Genomic DNA, 10,068 nt, shown 5'->3' with positions numbered 1-10,068 from the left:
TATTTCCTAGAGTCCCTGGTACTTGGATTGCAAGAGATGTGGACAGAGGGATACCTTCCTCCCAATTGTCACTCCCGCAGCCATAGCCTGAATGAAGGTATGGGGTGGGATGGAAAGTTGTTTTCCAGCTTGAATCACAGGTTATTCTGTATGGTCTGGTATGCGAGGAGGTCCACCATGGGGTAACACAGTGTGCTCTTGCACTGGGTAATACAATGCTGCCCTCCAGAACATTCAGAATTCCGGCAGGAACTTGACTTGGCCTTTCCACGACTCCTTAAAACTTTCTAAACTTAGTAAAAGTTTTTTGTTTTTTTCTAGGTACTATTTTTAAGTGCTTGGGAAATATATCTCTATATAAACCAAGTTATTGCACAACTGACAATAGAAAAAGTGTGTTGTTCTGTTGGAAAATGTACTGCAATTCAAAATGTAATTGTTTTTATTTTTCTGTTTACAGCCTGGTCTCCCTACACTCATGTACATCAACCCAAGTCATAAGGCACACTTGTGTGCGTCAGAAACCTTTGTGGTTCTACATTTCCCGGACTCCCAGGGAGCTCCCTTCACGTCTTGTAATGTCAATAATCTCCATATAAACATGTCTCCAAGGCCTCATTGTTGCAAATTGCAGTTGCGAATTTTAAGAGTTTTAATGGAAGAAGAGGTTAACAATCCTATTGTAAAAATTCTTCTCGAAACGGCGCATTGTCTGCAAGAGATTTATGAGTGCTGTGTCTATGCCTTGTCTTTGAAACGGTGGTACAAAAGGAGATGGGGAGGGGGGGAAGAAATGAGGCACCAAAGGAAAGCCTGAACGGTGCCTACCGATTGATAGACACCAGTGATCGATTCTGCGTTTGCACAAATGGACTGGGCAGCGCAGAAATCAATGGGAGTTGGGCAGCGATTGGCCTGGGACCAGCCAGCCCTGCAGCTACAGAGAAACTTATGGCCAAACGATGCCAGACTCCAAACTCATAATTTGCCCTGGTGTGAGTGCATGTGTTTCCTTTCAAAAGGGGAAGGTTGGGACTGCGGCATCCACAAAGAGGAAAATTTAACTTCTTCTTACGTTTCTGATCTTTCTCTCCCCTTTTTAATACAGTGGGTCTTCAGTATCCTCAGAGGATTCGTTACAGGACACCTCCCTCCCATGGATTCTGAAATCTGATAATTAAATTCACAAGGGGAGCGGGCGTGGTACCACAATAATTTCTAGCGTAAACCAGAAGTGGCACATCTGGAGGTGCTCTGAGGCACAGGGAGGCTGCACATTTCACAACACCTCCCTGACGCAACTTGAAGCCACTCCTGGACACGTCCAGGAGGTCCTTTGAGACCCTCCAGCCATGGGCTCAGCATCCATGGATGTTCAAATCTGCGGGTGCCAAGTCCACAGATAAGGACAACAGTATTCTACTTTGCTTTCAAAGGGGAATCTTCCATTGCACCAAGAGCAGATTACTTTCCAGGACAAATGGCAGCGGGAAGGGGGAGTCATAAGGAAAAGTCATAACGAAAAGTCCCGTTAAGCAAACCTTTCCCGTGTGACATTGTCCCAATCCCTTGCCTCCCACCCATGGCTGCTATTTCAAAGAAACGTAAACAGGCCAGCTACGGGTTTAAATTTAGTATTAATTTATTTGTTTTTTCACATTCTTATACCACCCTTCCTCCAAGGAGCTCAAGGCAATGTACTTAGTTCCTCCCCTCTTTTTGTCCTCACAACAACCCTGTGAGGTAGGTGAGGCTAAGAGTGTCCGGCCCAAGGCTACCCAAGAAACTTCATGGCTGAGCAGAAATTTGGACCTGGATCTTCCAGGCTTTTTAAGTTCAACTCCTGAACCACCAATGCCATCCAGGTTCTGGCCACATGAGTCCAAATTTAAAGCGAGACTTTACAAGGGTACCCTGTGATTGCACCATCTGACATAATCTTTTCTTACCTGGAAAAGCGACACTACCATGATTCCCCAATAACAGTTGCAGTGAATGGGTAAAAGCAGGCTTTTGGGGGGAGGGACTTATCTAGCTTCTCTCCCCTGGACTTCTACCCAGCAAAAGCTTTTTTAGCTAACTGCCTCCTCTAAAGCAGCACTATATTCTGAAGAATTTTTTGCTTAGGACGTTGCCATGTTTCCAATACTAGGTCAGCTGGATGGGCTACTAGGCATTGGAGCTTCAGAGTCTTCATTTCTTGGTCTGGGGTGTTTGCACTTGGAATCTCCTGTTCTGAGCCACCTCCATGACAAGTCCAAAGGAGGCAGATGAAGATTTGAAGCAACTACAAGAGATGGACTTCCGTGGTTTTCCAAACGGTTCTCGAACGTCAACAGTGGTCACAGACTGTGACGCAACGCCAGGCTCCCCTGGCCGTGCACCATCCAGAGAAAGCCAAAATTACGAGACAGGAAAGGGCTGAGACTGCCACAGCCTCAGGTTTGCCCAGCATAGCAATTACAAAGAAAAAAAATGTTTTAAAAATTAAAACTCCACCAGTACGTGACTCAGCCTGGTGTGTTTCTGTGGTTGGGTCTGCCGGGGATCTGGCACCAGAGCGAGACAAGATACAGGCTCTGAGCTCTCAGCCTGACCTGTTCCTGTCCTGCTATTGTCTCCCTGGGATCTTTTTTAAGCTTTCACCCTAACGAGAAAACAAAATAATGCTGGGGTGTGTTTTCTTGAACCGCAGGAACCTCCTGAATGGGGGAAAAAAGCAAACAAAGTGCAATTGCAAAATAGCTGCATATAATTAAATAAAGAAGACGTGGAATAAATTATATTTTGTTCCCCCTCCATCCATTTTCAGAGACAGCTAAATTCCCCACAGGTTATCACATTTTTAAAAACTTATTTTATCTTTTCTTTCCCCTCCCCCATGTTGACCCTGGTCTTCCTCTAAATGGTTTGGAGCAGCGTACATGGTTCTCCCCCCAATTTTATCCTTGTGGCAACCTGAGGAGGTCAAGGAGTTTCACCAGAAGAGTGACTGGCCCATGTGTGAGCTTTGCCCCGTGAGGGGATTTGAACTCAGGTGTTCCCAAGTCATCCCTATGCTGCTGTCTGTTCCACTGTGAGCCTGGAGAAATTGGATGAAATATGAGGCTGCCTGGATGTCCTCAAATGAGTCCGACTCACCAACATGATTATGGATCAGACTGCTTTTGTCTCTCTTTTATACTTTAAGAACCCCGCTGGATCAGGCCATAGGCCCATCTAGTCCAGCTTCCTGTATCTCACAGCGGCCCACCAAATGCCCCAGGGAATAAGTTCTTTGCTTCAAAGCCAGGACAGGATAGTGGTTCAGGAGCTGGACTTAGACCTGCAAGATGTAGGTTCAAATCCCTCCTCGGCCATGAAGCTTCCTGGTGACCTTGGGCCAGTCACTCTCTGTCTCTCAGCCTCACCTACCTCAAAGGGTTGTTGTGAGGACAAAGAAGAGGGGAGGAGCCCTGAGCTCCTTGGAGAAAAGCTGGTATAAAAATGTGAAATACAGTAACACTGTCATTTTAAAATTGTTTCGTTATTGGACAACTTCACCAGAGGAGAAAGGAGAACTAAAATACGACGGCATGTGAATTAGGAAAGATGTGACTTTGGTCACCCGCTCTAGAGTTCCTTATCTGAATCCTTGCTGTCTAGTCAGGAAGCAAAGGGAACAATGACATGGAGGAGGTTGTGGGAGGATGAGAGGAAGGGCAGTGCGGTCATGAATTTCTTCATCTCCCTCCCTGCCAGGTTTGCACGTCCCTCGTGTTCCTGTGAGTCAAGGAGTGTGACCTTCGTGCCAGCAGTGAATCACCGCTTCCGTGGAGAAGCTTTTGGATGACTTGGAGAAGAACTCAACCCAAACTAAACTCAAACCCAAATGAAAACCAAAACAAGACTGGATTTTTTTTGCCAAAGGTCACCGCACATCCCTGTTGACACAGAAACCGACGTTCCCCTTCCAGAAGCCAGAATAAATGACAGACTTTCAGTGCTATCTGCACTCCTGTCATAATTTCCGTGGTTACCTTATCAAGATCAAGAAAGAGATAGCTAAAGCCTGGGTGGGGGAGGGGGTCGGAGGAAGAATAAAGTATTTGTTTGAAACTACTTTGTGAAAACTTTGGGTTGTATCCTAAGTACACTTTCTGTGAACAGAAGGCATTTGTGCAAGAGATGATTTCCACTGATCCCCATCCTTTGGCAGGTCCTCTGCCACACCCTGTTCTCCTTTGGAGGGTCACCTCACCTAACCTTCAGCTGTGGATTTTTCCAGCCCTATGATTTGAGGGTCTGAGCAGGGCCGCAGTCCAAGGTTAACAAAGTGAGCTTCAAGGTGCAGTGAAAATTTGGGGCTGCATCTCCCCAAGCCCATTTCAACCTTTTAAGCTGGGGGTGTCAAACATAAGGCCTGAGGGCTGATTGTGGCCCCCAAAAGCAATTTGCCCGGCCCTTGTTATAACTTGGCTCTCCCAAGATAATTGGGCTCTCTCACATCTTGAAAATACGAACTAGATTAGCACATTTTCTGTCATTTGCAGCTAATGAGTTTCTAAGAGAACAAAGCACTTATTTCTGACCATCATCTGCTTAATGACATCACTTCCTGCTTAATGATGTCACTTCCAGCCCTCAGCAGGCAAAATGAATGCTAACTTCGGTCCTCCGCATGAAACAAATTTGACAACCCTGTTTCAAGTCCTCCATCACTATTCCAACTCTCTCCCTTGCCCCCTCCCCTTGCCATGGCCTTCTTCTCCCATCTCCACAGTCTAAGCTGAAGAAACCCCTTGGGGCAGAGACTGCCACGTGTACCAGGTACTCTGATAGCATTACATAAATATCAAGTGCCAGGTATTCCAACAGCGTCACGTAAATAATATACGTTGAACTGTAGCAAATGAGCACCACTTCTTGCAAAAATTCCCAAAGGGACCCATTGTGTTTGTGCACACAGGGCTGTTGTCAGGGAGCCAGCTGAAAACAAATTTCACCAGCCTAATGCGTGTGCTCAGGAGAAACCAGACTCATTTAATTTAAACAAATCGCACAATTTCCAGTCATTGTCGATGTCTTGGCAAGGCAAATGAATAAATCAGGGGGATGTGGCAAGCATTTCCGACATGTCTAGGCAGCCCATCTGACAAGCGGCGACAGGCAAGAGTTTGCCAGCCAATGCCCACTTGTCCACAAACTCCCAGGGGGCTGGGGCAATGTGATCCAACCCCCCCCCCCCCAGAAAATCTGGTCACATGATGGGCAAAGACCATGCCACCAGTCAGGGTAAGATGTATGAGCTAGTGGAGAATGCAAGACTGGCCCAAGACAGCCTGCCATTGGATGCCACCATTCCAATGCATCTGGAGGGCCACTCCGGACACAGCAAGCCGGACTAGATGGGTCTCCTTGGCCTGAAGAACAGCACAAGGAGAGACTGTCACTCTCAAGAGTTGCAAAATGGTCATCTTGCTCAGACACACTAGAATTCTGGACTGGATTGAAATATATTTGCTGCTCAGTCATGACACCTCGGCCCGGCCTGTCTATTCGAACAGTTCCATGGGAAATTTCCATGCAAATGAGAGAGAGAGAGAGAGAGAGAGAGAGAGAGAGAGAGAGAGAGAGAGAGAGAGCCTTTGCAGTAAGTGGAGGAACCACATAAATCACCAAAATGTGCCACAACATAGGGAAGAGTTCATTTTATTAAATTTATCAGCTAGCAAAAAAACATATTAATGGCAGGCAATTCCATTAAGAGCTCATTATTTCCTTGTTTGTATAATAGGAAGCAGTATCAAGGGTAATATTTGTCTGACAGAGCAGGGATGGAGAGCATGGAAAGGAGAAGGCCTTGCAAGACGTATTGGCATTTCTCTGCTCCAAGGGAGCTCCGTTGCTGCAACCGGCATCGAACCATCATAATAATAGATGTTTCTCGAGCCCCATTCCCTCAAGGGCTCCCAGCATTTCACACATATTATCTCTGTAATCCTCAACCAAAGCCAAGGTATTGTTATTAACCCTATGTGCCTATGAAGCACTGAGGCCGCGCCACCTGTGAATTCAGAGCATAACCGAGATTTGAACCCAAGCCTTTCCCAGCTCAAAGTTCAGAGACGAAATTGAGGCTGGTCTGCAATCTTCTCTGGACTAGACAGGCCTATGGCCTGATCCAGTGGGGCTGTTCTTATGTTCTTAACTACAATTCCCAGGAAGCCTTGCAGGTCTCTTGTTGTCTTGTGTGCTCCCTGGGGCATTTGGTGGGCGCTATGAGATACAGGAAGCTGGACTAGATGGGCCTATGGCCTGATCCAGTGGGGCTGTTCCTATGTTCTTATCAACAGGAGGTCCTCAATGTCTGGGACTCAGCTTCTTACAGACATAGGCTCCATAGGGGTTGGCTCCTCCATCATTCTGTACTGTGGTGGCCCTTGATGGTCCATTCCCTGGTTGGAGAAGGTTGTCTCCCTTCCCCCCCCCCCGGGAAGGCACAGCAAGGACTCATTTACTCGGGTCATCTGTGGCTCAGTCAGCATGCAACTCAGGAACAGTTTTGTGCTGGAGTTGCTGCAGGAAGCCAAGGCGGAAGGTTCTCTGTGGCCACCAATGGCCTGGTTTCCCCCAAAGTTGGGAGGCTCCCAGGATATGACCTGGTTTGCAAGTTTCAGTCTGGTGACACAGCGAGGTGAGACCAGACCATGTGCTCTGGTGACAGGGCCACTGCATCCTGGATAACCATGCTGGCCAAATGCATCCTGGTCTTTTGCATCCCTGGACATTTGCATCCAATTTGTTGGGCGTTCCAGACGTTTGTATCCCAATATATGTATATTATACTTTTGTATTTTTAAAACACAAAGCTAGGATTGGGCCTGGGATAAGAGGCTGAGGATATATGGGGGGGGGGGGGGTTGCCACACATTTATGTTTTGTTTGTTACCCAGTTATAGTAGTAGTAGGCAACCTTCAGCCTTGAAAGACTCCGGTATCGCGCTCTGAATGGTGGTTCTGGAACAGCGTCTAGTGTGGCTGAAAAGGCCAATTCGGGAGTGACAATCCCTTCCACACTGAGGGCAAGTGCAGTCTGTCCCTGGTCTGTCTCCCTGGCTGTGGGCCTTCCTTCTTTGCCTCTTTGCCTCAGACTGTTGGCCAAGTGTCTCTTCAAACTGGGAAAGGCCGTGCTGCACAGCCTGCCTCCAAGCGGGCCGCTCAGAGGCCAGGGTTTCCCACCTGTTGAGGTCCACTCCTAAGGCCTTCAGATCCCTCTTGCAGATGTCCTTGTATCGCAGCTGTGGTCTACCTGTAGGGCGTTTTCCCTGCACGAGTTCTCCATAGAGGAGATCCTTTGGGATTCGGCCATCATCCATTCTCATAGTGGGATGCAAATAACCAGGGGACAAACACACATGCACAGTGAGAGAGGGGGGTGGGTGGGATGCGGATGTCCAGGGACACCAATGACTGGAACACAATCATCCCAGATGCAAATACCCTAGTACCAGTTGCTCCAGCACCCCAAAGTCTGGCCTTCTCCTTAAAGGCCTGGGGCCTGGATGCTTCCTTGCCACCCCCAAGCAAAACAATGCAAGACTGCAAAAGGAAGGAAGGACAAGGGAGGCAGCCACATCCCCACTTCCTGCTCCTGGGAGAGCCCCCAGCTGTGACTAGTGGCCAGAGAACCTCCAAGGCATTTGGACATCTCCACATTTCCATCCAGGGAGCACATGGATCCAGACCCCCAGCCCCTCCCAGCTTCCACGCCCCTTCCATGTATAGAACTGGTACCTTGTGATATTATGAACTCTTGAACTCAGGAGCGCAGATCTTGGTTCATGTTGTAATTTCTGATTGCGCATCAGAAAGGGAAGGAAAGCAGATATTTTTTGGTCTCCAGGGAGGTGCAGACCACACCATGATGACCTTCTAGTGCAGGGGTGCCCAAACCCCGGCCTGGGGGCCATTTGCGGCCCTCGAGGCCTCTCAATGTGGCCCTCAGGGAGCCCCCACTCTCCAATGAGCCTCTGGCCCTCTGGAGATTTGTTGAAGCCCGCACTGGTCCAACGCAACTTCTCTCAGTGTGAGGGCGACTGTTTGACCTCTCGTGTGAGCTGTGGGATGAGAGCTCCCTCCACTGCTTGCTCTTTCCCAACCGTGATGCAGCAGTGGCAGTGAAGGAAAGGCTGGCCTTGCTTTCTGCAAGGCCTTTTATAGGCCTTGAGCTATTGCAAGACCTTCATTCATTCATATAAGTTCATCTTCAATATATTCATTTATGTAAACTGATGTAAATTTATTCAAATTTCAAATGTAAATTAATTCTTTCCCCCCCCCCGGCCCCCGACACAGTGTCAGAGAGCTGATGTGGCCCTCCTGCCAAAAACTTTGGACACCCCTGTTCTAGTGCAAAGGAAAAAGAGGGACATGGGGGATGATGATGTGATCTCTCTCTCTCTCTCTCTCTCTCTCTCTCTCTCTCTCTCTCTCTCTCTCTCTGTTTTCCTTTCTATCTTTCTTGGGGGAAAAAATAGCATAGAGCATTATCTCTACTCCAGACAATGACAGCGCAGAATCTCCTTCCCCAGACCAGGCGCCCAGACCACTCTAATCCTTTGCAATGCTATTATCATAGATTTCCTCTCTCCCCCATGAACCCCCCTTTTCTTTCTCCTCGTCTCCCCAGCCAACCTTGGAGAAACCGACGCCCTCTCTTTGCCCCAGTTGGATCTGCAGCAGAATGACAGGAAAGGGGGGGGGGGAGAAAAGAGAAAAATAAAATAAAGGGGGGAGCAAAAATTTAAAAAGAGAGAAAATAAGCAGCTTTGGGGGCTGAAGCTTTTCCTGCAGTGGCGTAGCCAGAGGGGAGCAAAGCACTAAGAAAGCAAACAGCTTGTGGGGCTGCTTTTCTTCCAGAGTGGCGTAGCCAGAGGGGGGTCAAAGCACTTTTGGGGGCTGAGGCTTTTCCGGCAGGGCGGGCAAAGTACTAAGTTTTGCAGGGAGCCTCAGCACAGGAAGGGGCCCCTCCCCTTCGGAGGCTTTCCAGGCTGGGGGGAGAGGCTGCGAAGGGGAGGGGCCCCTGCAGGCTGCGCCTCGCCCCCCGTCGGGCTACGCCACCGCTCACTCCGCGCAGCTCCGATGGAGCCAATCTGCGGGCTGTGACGTCTGGGCGAGCCGGAGCCGGGAACACCCCCCGGTGGAGGGCGGGCGGGCGGCAGAGGCAGGGCCTCCTCGCGCAGCCAATCTCGGCCTGCCTGGCTGGCCGGGTGGCTGGAGGGGCTGCTGCACCTGCCAAGGAGCTTCCTCCTCCTCCTCCTCCTCCTCGTCCTCCCCCCGCCGAAGCAGCCGCACATCCCAGCCGCGATGCAGCAGAAGCCGCCCGGCCGCCGCCCGCAGAAGGGCTGCCGGTGCTGCCTGCGGGCTCCGTAGGCTCTGCGCTCCGCGGCCGGATCGGGCCCATGGACAGCGGGTCCTGCCAGCGGGCCGCCTGCGGGTGCCGGGCAGCGGCCCAGGAGCGGCGGCGGCGGCGCTGAGGAGGAGGAGGAAGGCTCCGGAGCCATGCCGCGCTTGCAAGCCGGAGCGGGAGCGCCGGCCTGAGCCCGCCCGGCCCCGATCCCTCCTCGGTGGATGCTGCGGGGGGCCGACCCGGACTGGCCGCCGGGGGGGCCGAGGGTGAGTGCCGGGGGGCCCGCCGCGACCCAGCCGGGCGCCCCCCTCCCCGCCCTCTCCCGGCACCCCTGAAGCGAGACCGGCCCCCCTCCCCGCCGCCCAGGTCGGACGCCTCCTCCAGCCCGACCCGGCTCTCCGTCCCCACGCGCAGCCCGACGCGCGTCTCCAGCCCGTCTCTGGCTTTGACTGCGGGGCCCCCGGCGCTGCTTCCCCGCGCGGAAGGCTGCAGGACTGGGCCGGAGCGCCGCCGGGGCTGGATCTCAAGGCTGCCGCCCGCGCCCCCCCTTAGCCGGGCGCCCCCGACGCTCCTCTCGCCTGCGGCTCGGCGGAGCCTCCTCGCGGGGTGACTCCTGCGCCCGCCACGGACACTCCCCGACCGGATCCCCGCGGGCTCCTGGAGCTGCTCCCCGGCTG

The sequence above is a fragment of the Tiliqua scincoides genome, chromosome 13 (genome assembly GCF_035046505.1).
Source record: "Tiliqua scincoides isolate rTilSci1 chromosome 13, rTilSci1.hap2, whole genome shotgun sequence".
Taxonomy (NCBI): Eukaryota; Metazoa; Chordata; class Lepidosauria; order Squamata; family Scincidae; genus Tiliqua; species Tiliqua scincoides.
The sequence above is the reverse complement of the archived record's forward strand: the minus strand, read 5'-3'. Positions refer to the sequence as shown.